At 45.3% G+C, this 18,721-nt stretch overlaps 1 protein-coding gene across 1 annotated transcript in view; it reads left to right on the top strand.

Moving 5' to 3' along the window:
* Positions 1–18,721, top strand: part of REEP3 (receptor accessory protein 3) — a 154,893-nt gene that overhangs the window by 16,334 nt on the left and 119,838 nt on the right. The gene's annotated exons all lie outside the window — the stretch shown is intronic.

Raw genomic sequence — 18,721 nt, forward strand, 5'->3', positions numbered from 1 at the left:
AGGACGCTCCATTTTTATGGAGGGCGGCCCTCATTCAGAGCGTGCGCTCTGCTCAGAGCGTACGGCTCTGAATGAGGGCCAAAGTTCAGATATCACCATCAAAATTCAGTGAACGGAGAAATTGGTGCATCCCAGCCAGTGTGGCTACTTTAAAAGAATGGACCATTGCTGTCCAGTTTGCTGGGTTAATATACCTATTCTGTCATACTTCCTATCTCACAGAAATGGATTCTGAACTTCATCGCACATGGCAGAGGGAGACAGCAAGTCTGAGATTTAATTATTTCCCTGGTTTCAGTTGTGATGATCGAACCAGAGTTCCTGTCTGGCAAATGGAGATGACACAGTGGGCAGTGTGAAATAGGACAGGCTCTGACATACTGAGGTGACAGGCTTAGATTTCAGACAAACCTACAAGTGTGAATTCCTATTTCTAGTTCTAATATTCTGTGTTATTAGACTTACAGCCTTGTGAGCAGAACCAAAGACCCACTGTGGGAGGAGTTTTCTTCCTACATTAATTCCTTGGTGGTGGTGGCAGAAAGGTATATTTCATTGTTGGGGTGATTTGCAAAACGCCAGCGTCACGGCCACCCGACTTAGATGGAGTTCTGAGTACGGGCCCGATTGTGACACTGGATTTCCTTTGTCTTCCTGTATCATGACAGTTGTAAAGGGTGTAATTACACACGTAAGGAAAATAATAAAGATATATTTGAAAAATGTACATTAAGTGTTGAATTTTATTGTACTTCATTCAATTTTAATATTTAAATTAACACATGCTAAGCGTTTGCATCTAGGGTCATTTCAGAGTCTTCAGCAAGTCAGTGGCATCTCCAGTTATGGTGAATGGGCGAGGGCATGACCGGGCATTGCAGGACGCAGATGCAACTCTGCATACGAGGGTGACTATCTGCATATTGAATCACCCCCACTGTCTGACTGCAGATCTAGTCCATAGTTGGGTCTTATTAATTATATAATATGGGTGCAGAAAGTATGGTTCAAGCAAACGGGTCATGGGGGTCCTCAAGCCGTACACCCTGTGCTCAAGATACGTTACCACTGTTATTGGGCAGCTGTCGCTATCTTTCCACACACATCGCTGGAAAGATGGTTCCGCCCACGGCCAGGTACACAGGTGGGTTTCTGCACATTGACACCCTCATTTGTTAAACCTTTTCTGGCATATGAACATGAGATGAAGAAAATTATATTACTGTACGTACATGAGATGTAGAAATGCTGCTATGTTTTTTTTGTCCTTTCCTGTCTTGGGGGTAAATTTACAGAGTGGTGGCTATGCAAGCTGCCACTTGTCAAAGGGATTAACCTCAAAATTTAGAGTGGCACTGATAGTGCAACGGTCGGTGTCTTTTGTACTTCATATATGTTTTAGATTTTGTGGTCAATCCCGCCAAGAGCTGCTGCTTCGTAAATATTCCGCCTGAACTTCAAAATTGGAGAACCATTGACAGCTGTCAAGTAGTGGTTCAGGAAGACATCTGGGAGCAGCCACAGTTCTTATCTAAACTTTATTTAAAAAAAAAAAAAAAAAAGAGATTCTCAATCTGTGATTTTTTTTTTAAAGTGGGTTAGCTGAGAATGGAAAGGGCTGCTGTCGTGCCTAGACAAACAAATGAGAAATCATACAGCAGTGGAGAGCCTGCTGCTGCTCAAATGCTCTTCGTTTATGCCTGTGGGAGTGAGACAAGGGACAACCGATTCATAATAAGGCTCCCAAAATGGAATTGAATGTCTGAAGAGTTGAGATTTGCCATGTAGCAAATTCCATTTAAAGTACATAATAGCGCAGAGCTACTCTCCGCTTTAAGGTCTATGAATTTGTCCCTCCTAATAACATAGGGCATAGTAGTATACGAGTAGAAGTAAATGGACCTTTTACTTGAAAACAATTGAAAGAAAAGTAAATGACCTTGTTGGATCAGTACATGAAAATTGAAAATCCTTTTCTCAGAATGCTTTCAGTATAGGCTATAGTACATTTGTCTGTAATATTTTATGGTCTATAAGCATGAAGGATTGGGCAGAAGTACTAGATGTGAGCCCCCACGTCTTCCAGGGAGCAGGAGGTTGTGGGCGATTGTCCAAGTCTGCAATGATGCAAATTGTTGCTGATTGTACAGTAGGCACAATGTATAAGAGGAACACTGTATCTCAAGGCTCCATAGCAAAGTTTGGAGAGGGCCTGGCAATGTAGCTCCAGCCCCCAAGACCCCCCTGGTTCTGCTATCTGTAGTTTTTCCACATTCTATTTCTATTGTTTTCAAGCACAGTTTTAAAATGTTAGGTCCACCATCATTCTGCTGTTGAGGGAGGGTCACACAGTAGGGGAACAATAAATAAATAAATTCAGAGCCAGTCTCCTCGGGAGCTGGTCATCCTGTTTTGGCATTGACACAGTTTCTTGTGGAAGTGGGTGGTTCTGGTTGTGTTGGAATTAGCTTTTTCCACTTGAAGCATTTTGAGTAGGTTATGCTGTGCAGAAATGAAAAGTCCTTCTAAACTATTAGTGGGTTTACCTAAAACAGGGATGGGGAACCTCAGACCCGGGGGCCGTATAAGGCCCTCGGAATCGTTTGGTCTGGCCCTCTGAGCTTTTTTCTGCTAGCCTCAACTGGTTAGCAGAGTGCCTAGAATGGTACCCTACAGCCAGAATCTATACAGCAGTGCCACCTGGAGTGTCCTTAGGACTCTTCAGAAGGTCACACCGCTGCTCTTGCAGCTCCCTGGAGCATCCTCAGGATGCTTGGAGCATTGATGTAATCACCGGCGAATGTGGCCCCACCCCGTGTGACATCACATGGAGGGGGCGTGGCCTGCACTGGGCCTTCGAATAATGTTATATATATCAATGGCCCTCAGCAGAAAAAAGGTTACCCACCCCTGACCTAAAAGGACCCCTGAATTGCAGATCACTCCCTTCTCTTTTGCTTTAGGCTGGAACAGACACAGTAAATACTGGCAGTAAATCCTATATTCACATTGGGGGCATGAAGATACAATAATTAGGGCCCAGTGCCTTGCTACAGCCAGCTTTGTCCTGTAGCCAGCAGTTGGGTTGGTATGTCCCATTCACTGCTGCATGGTGTATGTAACCGACAGTGAATGTGGAGTTGCAGAGCAGCTAAACTGGATTGGAAGTGTCCCTCTTTACAGTATTAGGCTTGCCCTTAGAAGAATGACCAAACCCCCACCATGACACGAGCACCCCCCAATTGTGATGTGCCAGTGTCCAAATCCATTCAGATTAAAGTTTGGGAGGTATGCACTATGCACTACACATGGAGCTGACGAGGAGTAGCTTGTTTCCAGTGACTGAGCCTAGTGCGTTCACCAGCCTAAAGCCGCCATACACTGTGCGATTTAGAAACGTAACGTGTTTTACGATTTCCCTTGAGATTCTTCCCTTGAAAATCTCAATACGATGTAGATACGATATGATCAATGCACAGACTATGCTGCCAGCCTCCTCTTCCCTGAAGGATACACGATAGGTCTCAACTTACGTTTTTTCTTTAAGATCTACGATCTGGCTATACGGCGGCGGGGACGCACATCGTAAACTTACAGAAACACACAATGTGCACGATTGATCGTTACGATCGATCGAAATTGTCCACATCGTGCAAAAAAAATCGCATCGTGTATGGACCGCATAAGAACGATAAAGAGATTTTCAATTCGACAACTTGATTGCCAATAGTTAGGACATTCCATCTTGTCCAGCAATGGATTTTAGCAATGCAGCTGAATGCTGCCATATAAAGGTAGACATAGTTTTGTAACAGAGTAAATTTAAATGTTTTATATTTACCGTGCATGATTGTGTAGTTTGTTATTCTTCCTACTTTATATTGAGTCAATCTGATGGGAGATAACAGTGGTTTAATTCCATGGACACAGAAAGTAGTAACCAAATTAAGGGGGGAGATTCATCAAAGCTACAGAGCTGAAATCTCGCCCATTGCAATCAATCAGCTTCTACGTGTCGTTTTATAGACTGTAAATGATAAATGCTAGATAGAATTGGCAAGTTACTTTGGACATAGGCCCTCATTCAGAGCCGCTCGTTAGCGGCAGTACGCTCGTTCCGAGCGATGTTTGCACATCTGCGCATGCGTACGGTTTTTAGTACGCATGCGCGAACCAGTCAGTGCGGCCAAAAATCGTTTGTACGCTATATAGCGAGTGCCTGCTATTTTGAGTGACAGAATGAGGCGTATGTGGGTGGTAACAGGGGAAGGTGCTTGAAAATGGGGAGTGGAGATCCGAACGCAGGCGTGCTTAAAGGTCAAAACGGGCGTATTATGGGTGTGCATAATTAATACAGCAGCGTCATTGACCACGTCACTTGGTTTATTTTATAGCCAGAACTGCTCGCAAATTTGTGGTAGCAAACACCAACCACAAGAATAGCGAGCAGTTCATACGCTGGTCGATGTACTCGATTAATCTAATAAATAGCGGACATGACGTATGGTGCGAGCGGCCAGGGGGCGTTTTTAACAAACGAGCGTATGTTTTGCTCGCTCGTTAAGACTTAGAGGCGTGAACAGACTGCAATTTGCGAACGGATCATTTGAATAGCCACCCCTTGTTTTTGAACGAACGACCGCAAATAGCGAACGGCTCTGAATGAGGGCCATAGTCTTCACTATTTAGAAGCTTTGATAGATCTCCCCTAAGTCATGTGGGCAAAGCAAGTTTAGGTAAAGCACAGACTGGGATGTGGCAACCTATTTGTCCAGATTATGTTTACAGCCCCTGTAGAAATCTACTTGAGTTGATTATTTGTATAGTGGGCTATCGGTGAACACTGAAAGGGCCCCTCCTTGCCTGGAATTTCTTGACAACACTTAAACTCTCTTTCTCATTATTGATCTCAAGTCTGTTTCCATGGCAGTATCCTCAAGTAGAACAGTGTGTACAGCCAGCCGGTTTGTCTCCCAGTTGTGCCAGCAAGCCTACTTTTCCTTCCTTAAAGCCTCTGTTTCTATCCTGCATCAGTCACTACTGTGACCTTCAGAGCCAGCTAGTAACAGCAGCTCCTACCACTACTGGGGATGGGATGTGCGTGACAAATGTGCAATCTGTATAGCAACAGTGTGAAGGTGTACTAACCACCCAGATAAGATACGGCTACCATAGCAACAATGAATGGAGCTTGTGTGTGTGTGTGTGTGTGTGTGTGTATGTATGTGTGTATATGTGTGTGTGTGTGTGTGTGTAATGTAATATAATATATATATAATTACGTTGAACTTTAATTCTAAAATTCTAAAGCAGCTTACACACTTGGCGATTAGGAAAGACAGTACGATTATGGCATAGTAATCGTACAGTCGTTACTGATCCCCCTGTAGTGCCTACACTGAATGACCTGTCGTTCAGTGTAGGCACCTTCCCTCATCCCAGAACACTGGCAATCTGTTAATGGCAGATTGACCTGCATGTTCAGGCGATGATAGATGTCGGAAATGACCAGCGGGAGCGCGCATCGCTGATAATTTCCAACATTATAGTGCACGATTAATGAGCGATTGAACGATTACGATGTTGTAATCGTTCAATCGCACATTAATATTGCCAAGTGTGTATGCTGCTTTATTCTATTTTAAACTATAACCGGAGTAGCCAAGCCCCAAGCATACGTTTGCTAATTTTATGCCAGTAGCAGGACATTAAATAGTTGTGCTTGGGTGACTTCCCAGTTAGGCAGATTTACAGTTTGGCCTCCCAAATAGTTTTGGGTCTGCCAAAATGTAAATTTCATGTTTTCCATTGTGTACTAGTCAATCTGGGTCCTCATTATCTCACTATTTAGGGGTATTTATCATTAAGGTGTGACGATGACTTTTTTATTTTATTTTTTATTTTTTTAGTTGTCATTTAACTAAGCAATCGGTGGTTTTCTATAAAAAATAATTGTCAGAGGCAGCTGAGCAATATATATTATGCAGGTAGTCAGGGCAGTACATATGGTGGATATTGGTGTATAAACAGTCCTTTTTCCTTCACCGCCCTCCCCTGTAATTTATTTCTAACCACCAGCACCTATATATTCTCTCCTTCACCAGTCCCCCTTCCGGTTCTTCATTTCCAACCACCTTCCCATGTAACTTTATTCTCCACACCCGCAGCCCCTGTCATTCATTCATTTCCCCTGACAGTTTGAATTTATATATGTGGCAAGTAGAGACTGAGCAGCCCATGGGGATCGCTCATCATGTTGCTTCTATGGCTTGTTGATGGCCTGTGAAGGATTAGACTGTTCGTCAACCATGAAACCACCAAATCGCTTCTCCTCTATCGTCCTTTCCCCATTGAATACTGAACCTTCTTTTTATCTGGTCGCCTCTCCCCACATTAATCCATCCCCAATGATGTAGCAGGATTTTACTTTCCTGTCGCTTTGCTTCTTCCTCTATGCTCTGCTGTTTTCTTTACTAATTCCCTATTAGCCCATTACATAGAGACAAGTTAGAACTCCTCGCTTTCACATGACCGTATCCCACTCCACACTCCCACCAGCCCTCTCCACCCTGGCAATTACCAGCGTCTTCTCTCTCCACTGACAGTCACACAACACTCACGCCTCCAAGCACTCCACACCCATACAATACAGTTTTGGCATGGCCAAATAACAAAACTGTGGCAGGGCATGCTGAGATGTAGTTCTACAACAGCTGGGGGGCTGCATATTGCCCACCCCTACTCTAGAATCATGTCCTCATCCCTCTTGTCTCACTATCCCATTAGATTGTAAGCCCTCAGGAGCAGGGCCCTCCCTCACTTCCTTGCATCTCATCTCCTGAAAGCATATGTTTTAAAAAACACTTGTTTTATAAATATATATTTTAATTTTTGTTAGGTCTTTGGTTCTTGTAATGCTTCATAAATATGCAATAATAGTAATACACAGCCAATCAGTGATGTTGGATGGTAGCATGGTGTGTGATACAAGGGCCATCACCCACTTGCATACTAGTAAGAGACCACTTGGGAGATGGAAGAATGAATTATTGATCAACGACTCATGTATAAGGGGGGGGACATATCTGGGAGGTGTGTAAAGCTTTGTTCTGCAGATTTAAGTGATTGACCAGCCTTTGGGAGGTGGCAGGCCATTATTTTGCTACCTGCATTGGGGGAAGAGATGTGGCAACTGCATCAGATCAGCAAAAACTGATAGGAGCATATACTGAACAATGGACAGTGCACACCTAATGGCGGCATAGTGTCTAGTTGCCACAACCTTTTGTAATTTCTCTACTTTAATCTACACTTGTAAGGCCTGACTTTCTTGCTCACACTACTGAAATGAAGATGGAATCTGTCTCATGCCTGGCAATGGGATAGGGCTCCTTGGGAAAGAGGACTAGGAAATGCATAAGGAGGAAATTTACCCAAAAAGCATTTCAGGCATCGCTAGCATAGTGTTGATTAGGTGGGTATACCTATATAATCTGCAGACACATAAAAACAAAAATATAATGTCTCTATATTATTATACGGCTGTATTAGGCAGCGAGCAGAATAGCCAGGTTCTGAAAGCATTAATGTTTGTGCATTGTTGAAGCTGCGTTCTTTCTCTTGTCCTCTTTTTACCCCTGTGTGCAAAGAAAGGAATAATGGGAAATGCAGCAGCTCACAAGCAATTGTTTGAGAAATCCATTCCAGGGAGCTTTCAGGACCGAAATAGGCCAAACATTTACAGATCTATCTAAATGGTGAGCAGAAAGGAACATGCTGTCCGCTGGCTGCTGGAATAGACTGTTTACTTAGTGGCGGAAATTTATGTACTCAGTAGTATATATTTATCCATAATAATTCATTTCTGCTACATTCACTTTGTCAACCCTCTGCCATGTAAGTTTTCAGGCATTTAGATTTATGTTTCAATTACCTGCTAACTTCACTTATTGTGATACAAAAGCAAAAAAACGCTTTAGAATAATGTGACCTTTACATGGGATGAAGATAATTGCTGTGAAGGTAAACTTGGTCCCTTTGCAGGGGTGTAGTAGATATTAGCGGCCCGCGGTTCAAATCCTGACAGCGGCAGCCCGACAAGGGTGAAGATCCCGATCGTCCTAAAGGTAAGTATAAACTAACCTAATTTAACCCCCTAACACTCCTTTAGGGTGCCTAACCCTACCCCCCCCTGTGCCTAACCCTAATCCCCCCTTCAAGTGCCTAAACTTAAGTCCCCCGGGGGGGTGCCTGAACCTAACCCCCCTTCCCCTAGCCTAACTCTAACCTCCCGGGGGGGTGTCTAACTTTTTATAACCGAAAGTGTTCACATTGCCATAGCTAGTTTATTCCAATCCACGTAGAAACTTTGTGTAGAGAGATGGAAAACACTGCTTACCTCTATCCAGGCTCCCTTACCGCTGGCGTTCCAGCGACCTTTTAATTAGAAGAAGGTTCTTATACTATCTTTTTATCGTAAAGAAGTCGTGATGAGATTCAGTGAGCTGCAAAGTTCTATCGGAACTTCGCACACTAGTACAGGGCGTGTTATATATCAGGAAAACCTTGCTTGTACTTGTGTAATCTAGCATAATTTTCTTTCTGTAATTACCCGTAATCTGCGGAGCCACACTTCTCTGTTAATTGAATCTCCCCCTAATATAAATGTGCCCACAAGCATGTGTGTTCTAAGACACTGTTGGGGAAAAAATGGTGCATTTCTTCAGGGGTTCACAATCCTCTTCGCTCATTTACATTTTAATGACCGCATCAGTAATTTTAAATATTAGCAATGTAGTTTGTTTCAACTATCCAAAGCCATTATCGGAGCTACTAGCACAACTCTAATGAAATGCAGCCTTAATGTTATCTCTGTCTCTATCCACTACAGCTCATTCATTTCAATATACCCCCAGAGTCGTTGATTTCTCTGTAACGGATGAATTTGATACGTGTGTTTTGCACAGAAATGAGACTGCCTGCTGTGACTCACTTGTCCGACATTCCCCGCAAAGCCACGCCCCCTAACCGCGAGGCCACATCCCTTAATTTCGATGGTATGGTGCAAAGGTCTCACTTCCTGAGGTAAAGAAGTTGGGCTGTATGCTAACAGCCGGATAATGTCTGATCTGTGAAAATAAACAAATGACTCCCGCCAGGTCACTAGGTGCTCGCAGTGATATCAGATGCATGCCCAATGCTGGTTTGAAACAGATTCTTCAACACATACACGGTGGAAGAATTAGTGTTCACCTTGTATTGTGATACTGTGAACACTTGTCAAAACATTTAAAGAGGTCTCATAATTGGCTCCCAGGAAGAAGTTGTCAATGGAAAAGTGATCTGCAATCCGTATCAGACTGGAGCATGAAGGGCCCACCGGGGGCATGCAATGGTAGGGGCCAGATGCTTGGCCAGCCATTATGCTAATGTTGGTGTTTCTTTCCATAGAAGCCAATCAAGCACCCATGTTTATCAGTGAACCGACTCTACCAGGTAACTGACCCCCATCTGGGATTTCCCCTGTACCCCTGTGGGCCAGTCCGACCCTGTCTGCGATAGTTGCTTTGAGAAGTGCAGGGCATAGTTTGTGTAAAATTTCTCGCCTGGAGAAGGTTTCTCTTGGTTCCGTGCAGTGTACCCTCAAGAGAGACACTGTAAACAGTGTACGTGATCGCCCACAACCTGGACAACTTCAAGAAAGGAGGACAAACTTATCAGTGTTCCAAATGGGAGATATTCCAAACAGCTTGTCAGATCTGTGCTGGTCTGATGGAAATGTGGAGGAAAAGCATGTCAATCGCAACCGTCAAATGCTGTCGTGTAGCCAGTGGCTTGAATGGATGTTTTGCAGCCCGTAAACCATTGTTTAGGCCTATAAATAAAAAGAAGGCTAATGGGGGCAAAACAGAGCTGGATCACTAGTCAGTGGAAGAAGGTTCTTTTCACATTCGAACTGAAGTTTGAGGCATTTGGGTCCAAGAAGTGCAAGTTCGTTCATCGTGCGACAGATGAGTGCATGATTCCTGCTTGCGTTCAGCCCACAGCCAACCATGGGGTAGGTTCCATTATGGTCTGGGGATGTTTTGGAGGTGGTGCAATTGGTAAAAATCGAAGGCATCATGGACTCCAAACTGTCACGGCCAGGGTATTTCAGCATGGCGCTAGGCGGGTGTTACCTGTGAGGTCGTTGTGGCGTGGGCTGTCTGGTGGCGGAGCTGGTGTCTGGCGGAGGGCTTTGGCTGCGCGCGTTGTTGTGCGGCCCTGTTGTCACTCTGTGCTGGTGAGGCCTGGCGGCGTCTCCGTTCCGTTTGGCATGGGCGCCGCCATCTTGCCTTCTGGCCATGTGATGCGGCTGGCCAATCCTGGTGAGTCACATGTTCCCTCCAGCCAGTAACAGCATGGCATGGGGTATTTAGGAAGGGTCAGTGCCTTCCTTCTTTGCCAGTGCAACGTGTATCTCAGCCTAGCTGAGAGGGAGTTCTCTGTGCTTTCCTGTTCCTGTGAATTCGCTGTCTGCCAGTCTGCCTGTCAGCTCCTAGCTCCCACTGGACTACCCTGCTTCCTCCATCACCCTTGCCCATACCTGAGTGCCTGAGCCTGCTGACATCCTGCGCTTCAGTTCACTACCTGCATACCTGGCTTGTTTATTTTCAGTTCACTACCTGCAAACCTGGCTTGATTATTTTCAGTTTCACTACCTGCACACCTGGACAGCTCTAATTGTTTCTACTTGGACATTAACTCTTTTACTCCCACCACAGAACTCTTGTGCACATTATATATTCCTGGACTTTTATTTACTGCCATTATATGTCTACTCAAACACTTATTAAAAATTCTAGTTTTATTTTTAAATCTGCTTCTGTGATCGCTCCTGCTACCACCCGGGTCCACAAACAACCCAGAACATCACACAAACGCTACCACAACATCCTGGTGCGCCATGCATCCCTTACGGCACCTGCCTTATTGGTTCTGATTTCACACTACAGCAAAATAAAACACCAAAACCATCCCTTGCCCCCCCCTCCCACCATACCACACCAAAAACACCACATCCCCCCCACTATACCAACCCAAAGACCACACTCCCAGTGTTTAACACCTCAACACCCCCACCCTCCTTTCCTATTTCTTACCTCCCAGGCATTCTGAGGGCCTGATTCAGAGGTGGGTGGACATGCAGAGCCGGGTAAAATCCAAAGGGAAGTCGCTCCCCTGCTAGAACGCCAGCCTGATCTGACTTCTTGGGGCTGCAGCTGATGCATTCCTTAGAAGCTTGCTTGTTAATTTGTGAGCCAGATTGCCGTCCCGCACATGTTCTCATTTCAGATCAGGCTCTCCTCAGAATCCCAGGAAGTTCGCACTGGCAGGAAACCACCATTGCAGGGCCTACCAGTGTCTTTTCAATTGTACGGCAACCACATATTTTTAATTCCAGAGGATTTTTGTTCACTTTTCCCACCAAACTTGGCCAATGAGCAATGCCAAAACATTTCATTTGTTATCGCTGAAATAAAAATACATTTTCAATGTGTATGATGTGTTTTTTTTTAATTTATTTGTTTTAGTTCGGTAAAGGTAGCATTCTCCTTTTTTATTTTATCTATTTCCCTCCATGGGTCCCCTCTGAATTCCAGACCTGCATATCTGGAAGTCTCTTTAGCCTTGGCTCAACTTCTGAAGGAATGTGTTTACTGGAATGGCTGTGTGGAGCATGTTCTAATTCCCTGGAGTAGATGCTATCGAGCATAATGCAGCTCTTTCTGCTGACTCCACACTACTGATTTGCTTTTTGTGCAATGAGCTGTCTAGATAAAAAAAGACACTTTGCAAATAGAGTACAGTGTGTAAAGGTGTAGATTGACCGTGGTTAATAGGCACCCCTATATTGCCTTTTGTGTTTTATCTAATGTGAATGTTTAAGGACAAATGTATTCCTATTAAAATTTATTTTTATAGCATCAATATTCTAAACATCACTTTACAGTTGGGAACAAAATCCATTTAAAACAAGAATGGGGTATTAGCAGACACAGTAAGGTAAGAGATCCCTAATAGGCTTACATTGAAAATAAACAGATAAGCTAGGTACACACTATACAATATTTGGGCCGACCTGACAGATATTGGGTCGTTGGCCAGATTAATTGTTTGTGTACACTGCACCAGGACCCGACTGTCAGTTCAAAGCCTGTAGGATTGGCTCTCGATATAGTGTGTGCTGCACACGCTATATCTGTCCCACTGCTTTGGTGTCATTCAGAAATCGCAGTGTGTACGTACCTTGGTCCAATTTCTGCTTTTCAAATTGCCTCGTCTCCATAGGGGAATGCTAATTTGGAATAGTTTAGAACTAAACGATTATTTGGTAGTGAGCTCTCACGAGCAGGGCTTTCTTCCCTTATGGGCTTCTCCTTTCCTTACTCATACTATAATGTATGCCCAAGTCCCCACAAGGGCACCTAGCACTTGGCTGCTTACACCCAGCTGCTTGTTGAGTGTTCTGATCGCTATCGCAGCAATGTTTATAAACCTTGTCCTTGTCCTGCATTGTTTCGTACATTAAGTGACTGTTTTCTTGTTCGCTCACTTGTTCATGTACTTCGTAAGGCTCTGCGGAACCCTTGTGGTGCCATATGGATAAAGGATAATAATAGTGTGTATGCGGCAAATCGGGATTGTTTTAATCTGTCAAAATGTATCTAGTCGTTTGCCAAATCTAACATTGTGTACCTAGCTTTACTGACTTGAGTACTGTGGGACTGGCAGTAAAGCAAGGCAATACTACTGAGGTACTCTTTCAGAGATACTTAGTCTTGGTGAGCAATGCATGCTGGTGATTGTAGTTCTACAAGTCCAAGCAAGCCGTGGTTGGCAGTGTGGTGACACAATAATTAGCATTGCTGTCTCTGAGCATTGGGGTCATGGGCTAGAATCTGCTCAGGGTACTTAAGTTCAGGCACATGTTGATAGATTATTTGGCTGCTGACAAAAATTAGCCTGCACCCATCTTTCTGATTGACACAGAATTTAGATAACTGTGTTTGAGCAGACACTGATATGAATCTGTAAATATTCCCTGTACAGTGCTGTACATTATGATGGCGGGGTGTATAATTGTGACCCATTGGTCAGTTGACTAAGATTCTCCTTTTTAGGCTGATTTTATTTTTTTTTCCTTTTCCTTTCAGCACAGCGATCGAACATCATTGATTGCTCCCAATTTACCAATAAAAGTCCGAGCTGGACAGCTGCCTCGGGAATACTATCCCAGAGCGATAAGGGTCAAAGGTTAACCCCAGGCTCCAGCTTTTAGCGCTACTTCGTGGAGAAAGTATAATTCAAAGCATAAAGCTTTTATTTGTCTGTTATAGTCATCTCAGGATTATCAATAAAAACACAAAGGATTTGCATTATACTTGTGCTGCTGAGATCCTTATTAAATAGCTTCTCTCCTGTGAAATCGGGTGGTAGTTCTGCCGGCAGTGACACTTGATATATGTCGCAAATAAAAAGGCCACCTGGATATGGTAAGCTCGCTCCTCATTTAGTATATTTTAGGGGTGTGCACCGGACACTTTTCGTGTTTTGTGTTTTGGTTTTGGATCTGGATCTTTCTTCGTGTTTTGGATCTGGATTGGTTTTGCCAAAACCACCCTTCCGTGTTTTGGGTTCTGGGTTTTGTGTTTTGGATCTGGATTTTTTCTTAAAAAATAAAAAAAACCCGCTAAAATCACATAAATGGGCCTTTTTTTGTTCCTACGCTATTAATAACCCCAATAACATTAATTTCCACTCATTTCCACTCTATTCTGAACACCTCACACCTCACAATATTGTTTTTAGGCCAAAAGGTTGTACCGAGGAAGCTGGATGACTATGCTAAGCGACACAAGGGGGCGGCACAAACACGTGGCCCATCTAGGAGTGGCACTGCAGTGGCAGACAGGAAGCCAATCAGCGTTATGGTGCCCATTTGCATGTAGCACGAACCCGGGAGATCCGTGCTACATGCATCTGTGTGATTGGCACAGAGCAATGACAGGTCCGTGAGACCCGTCTGTGCTGCTGTGGTAAAAAAAAAAAAAAAAACCTGTGTAAAAAAAGAAAAAAATGGCGTGCACCCCCCCAAAAAAGAGCAACCAGCCCCGGGCATTAGTAACCCAGTGCTGGGTGTGCTTAAATACAGGGGACAAACGACGTAGGGGTCCCCTGTACTTAAGCACAACCAGCACCGGGCTAGTCAGAACCAGCGCTGGTTGCCAAAATACGGGGGACAAACGACGTAGGGGTCCCCTGTATTCTGCGCAACCAGCTCTGGGCTCTGATCCGGTCCTGGTTCTGGAAATATAGGGGACAAAAAATGAGTAGGGTTCCCCTGTATGTTCCAGAACCAGCACTGGACTTTTTCTAGCGGGGGGCTGATGCCACAGCCAGGGGAGCCCTTTCACCGGGCCCCCCAGCCGCAGCATCAACCCTGACCGCTAGTCAGCCCAGGCCGGGGATCCCTGGAGAGCTGGGGACCCCCCCAATAAAGGGGTCACCCTCTCCAGGGCACCCCAGGCCCAGGCTGATAGCCCGGGGCTATCCCCGCCACCCCTGGTGGCGGTGGGTGGCGGGTTGATTGTGTGGTGTGGTGTAAATAAAGAATATCAAACATTGTCTTTACAAGTAGAACTGCAAGTCCCAGCTAGCCTGCCCCGCATGCTGGTACTTGGAGAACCACAAGTACCAGCATGCAGGGCATTAAGGGCCCACTAGTACCTGTAGTTCACCTGTAAAAAAAATGTTTAAAAAAACACAGGACACACACACCGTGACAGTATAAGTTTATTAAACATACATACACACACACACATGTACACATACTCACCTATGTAACCTGTAGCATCGGTCCACTTGTCCGGTAAAGTATCCCTAGGGGACCTGTGAAAAAAAACATACTCACCATCTCCTATGCGAGGTTCTGTCCTCTTCGTTCCAAAGTAGGCATCCCCGGACTTGGCAAAAAAAAAAAACGAAAACGCGATCCACGAACTTAGTACCGTTCTATAGAACGGTACTTCCCGAATGAGAGCTTAGCGGCGGGGTATCACCATGGAAACCCCGCTGCTAAGCGTTCATTGGCTGAGAGAGGTCATCTCCCGTCTCTCAGCCAATGAACGGCTCCCTCCATTGTAGTCAATGGTGGGAACCGCAGGGTAAACTTTAATAACCTTGCGGCTCCCAGCATTGACTACAATGGAGGGAGCCGTTCATTGGCTGAGAGACGGGAGATGACCTCTCTCAGCCAATGAACGCTTAGCAGCGGGGTTTCCATGGTGATACCCCGCCGCTAAGCTCTCATTCGGGAAGTACCGTTCTATAGAACGGTACTAAGTTCGTGGATCGCGTTTTCGTTTTTTTTTTTTTGCCAAGTCCGGGGATGCCTACTTTGGAACGAAGAGGACAGAACCTCGCATAGGAGATGGTGAGTATGTTTTTTTTCACAGGTCCCCTATGGATACTTTACCGGACAAGTGGACCGATGCTACAGGGTTACATAGGTGAGTATGTGTACATGTGTGTGTGTGTGTGTGTGTGTATGTATGTTTAATAAACTTATACTGTCACGGTGTGTGTGTCCTGTGTTTTTTTTAAACATTTTTTTACAGGTGAACTACAGGTACTAGTGGGCCCTTAATGCCCTGCATGCTGGTACTTGTGGTTCTCCAAGTACCAGCATGCGGGGCAGGCTTGCTGGGACTTGCAGTTCTACTTGTAAAGACAATGTTTGATATTCTTTATTTACACCACACCACACAATCAACCCGCCACCCACCGCCACCAGGGGTGGCGGGGATAGCCCCGGGCTATCAGCCTGGGCCTGGGGTGCCCTGGAGAGGGTGACCCCTTTATTGGGGGGGTCCCCAGCTCTCCAGGGATCCCCGGCCTGGGCTGACTAGCGGTCAGGGCTGATGCTGCGGCTGGGGGGCCCGGTGAAAGGGCTCCCCTGGCTGTGGCATCAGCCCCCCGCTAGAAAAAGTCCAGTGCTGGTTCTGGAACATACAGGGGAACCCTACTCATTTTTTTCCCCTGTATTTCCAGAACCAGGACCGGATCAGAGCCCAGAGCTGGTTGCGCAGAATACGGGGGACCCCTACGTCGTTTGTCCCCCGTATTTTGGCAACCAGCTCTGGTTCTGACTAGCCCGGTGCTGGTTGTGTTTAAGTACAGGGGACCCCTATGTCGTTTGTCCCCTGTATTTAAGCACACCCAGCACTGGGTCACTAATGCCCGGGGCTGGTTGCTCTTTTTTTGGGGGGGAGGACGCCATTTTTTTCTCTTTTTACACAGGTTTTTTTTTTTTTATTTACCACAGCAGCACAGACGGGTCTCACGGACCCGTTAGTGCTCTGTGTCAATGACACAGATGCAAGTAGCACGGATCTCCTGGTCCGTGCGTGCATCTGTGTCATTGAAATACACAGCAGCACAGACGGGTCTCACTGACCCATCTGTGCTCTGTGTCACTGTCAATCACACAGATGCATGTAGCACGGATCTCACGAGTCCGTGCTACATGCAAATGAGCACCATAATGCTGATTGGCTGAGAGCCGTGACAGACGGCTCTGTCAGCCAATCAGCACTTTGCCCATTAAAGGCAAAGGCATTTTTTTTTAAATGGCCGCTCGAGGCAAAACCTCGAGATCCGACAGCAGATCTCGAGGTTTTGCCTCGGGAGAGGGATCCGGGGCAGACAGGGAGATCCGAGCTTGGGCTCGGATCGCCCCGGATCCCCGAAGTTCGGGTGGGTTCGGTTCTCAGGGAACCGAACCCGCTCATCCCTAGTATATTTCCACAGTTTTGTTTCTCAGAATGCGTTCTAATCCTTATACTTGTGTCATGTTTGATGATCTCACAATACATAAGGTTGGGGTTGTAACTCAAGTACAAAGGATGTGCCAGACTTTTTGGGGGGGTGATTCAATTGTTTGCAGCACCCGTGTAAACTACACCGGAGCTATTCAGTTGTTTGCGCGACCAGCCCCTTTCTCACTTGAGAATGCACTGGATTCGCCGCGTAACGCAGCTTCTCCCTCGCTAAGTGTGGGTACGCTGCAGTTATGGCGTACTGGCACTTTCGCCCAACCCCAAATCCCTAATTTTTGCATATTGCTGCTCACAACATCAGGAGTGTGCAAACAGAAATCTAGGATAAGTGGAGCCGCAGGGCTGGTCGTGCAAACCATTGAAAAGCTCCTGTACAGTTTAGACGGGAGCTAAGAACAACTGAATTGCTCCCTAGGAGAGAACTTTCAAAATCTGATTTTTACCAAAACTCCACTTTTTTTTTTTTTTTCATTTAGTTGTTTGGATGAATTGCAATTTGCAAAGTAGAATAATCTACTGATTGCCAATAGCCATGTAAATCTTGAATTTTTAAACCATACATCTCAGAGATGAGTCACATTTCCTATATCATTTCAATGGACAATTCATTTTAATGGAGACAAAGCACATATAAATGCTTTGTCTAATGGAAAGAATGAGAAAAAAACTGCGAAATAATGAAATATAAGCTGCCTAGGGTTTTTAACATGGGGTATCCCAGACCCACAATAAACAGAAGTGGTATATCTGGTAGTACACATCAAGACAGTCTGAGCTGCTCTGGTCCCTCTTATTCCATCCCTGGCCCCCTGAAACTCTGGTTTCTCGCTCCTTTTTGTTTTATTGTGTTTTTTCGTCCAGTTTCTGAGAAGTCATATATTTATTTATTTTTTTATAATCTATCACCGCATTTTGTTATACCACTTATGTTCATTGCTCTGTGACATTCAGCCCAGGCACGCTGGAACAGTTCCACAGCTGCTATGATGATAGCCCCATTGTTTTTAATGAGACAGTCACTATCTACTATCCTTTTCTTCTGACAATGCATTTCAATAGAATTTTTGCTCCCATGGAAATACATTCGATATTTTTAATGAGCAAAAAAAAAAAAAAAAATTGGAGTTGGGGGTTTAGAATATGACCATAATTAGGGAAAATGCGAGTTTAGAATTGGATTGCAGCTGCACTTTGCAGTGTGGGTTTGCTGTGAAAATTGCTCACACAAGCCAACTTGCACCTAATTGGATTGACCCCATAGTTTTGGCTCTCTCATAACACCCTGATCTGTCAGCTACGGAATCGGTATGAACTACCGCCGGACCGAAGCCCGGCGTTTGAAATACTGACGCTGGAAGGCCGGCACCTGAAGGTCCCGACAGAGGTAAATAAGACCCCTAACCCTCCCCTCTCCTCCCACCTAACCCTTCCTTAGGAGTACCTAACCACCCCTCCCCACACCCTAAACCTAACCCTCCCGGGGGGGTGCCTGAACCTAACCTCCCCCCGGGGGGGGGGGGGTGCCTGGTGCTAACTCTAACCCCCCCTTACCCCTAGCCTGACCCTAACCCTCCCGGAGTGCCTAATAATAGGTGTCGGTATTCAGACGCCTATCATTAGTCCCATGCCGGGATTTCACTGTCGGGATTTCATATCAACCGCCGGTTTCCTGACTACATCCCGTCAGCTACAACCACTGCTATTCCAGTACATTGTGGCAGCCCTCTATGAAACACAGATGATGACTTGAAATGTTTGTTTCCACTATAAGGGCCTGTTTCAGAGATGGACCCAAATGGTGGCGGGACTGCGATTCCCGTACGCAGCGGCTGTGCGAATAT

The sequence above is a fragment of the Taudactylus pleione genome, unplaced genomic scaffold (assembly GCF_031769625.1).
Source record: "Taudactylus pleione unplaced genomic scaffold, aTauple2 ptg000518l, whole genome shotgun sequence".
NCBI lineage: Eukaryota > Metazoa > Chordata > Amphibia > Anura > Myobatrachidae > Taudactylus > Taudactylus pleione.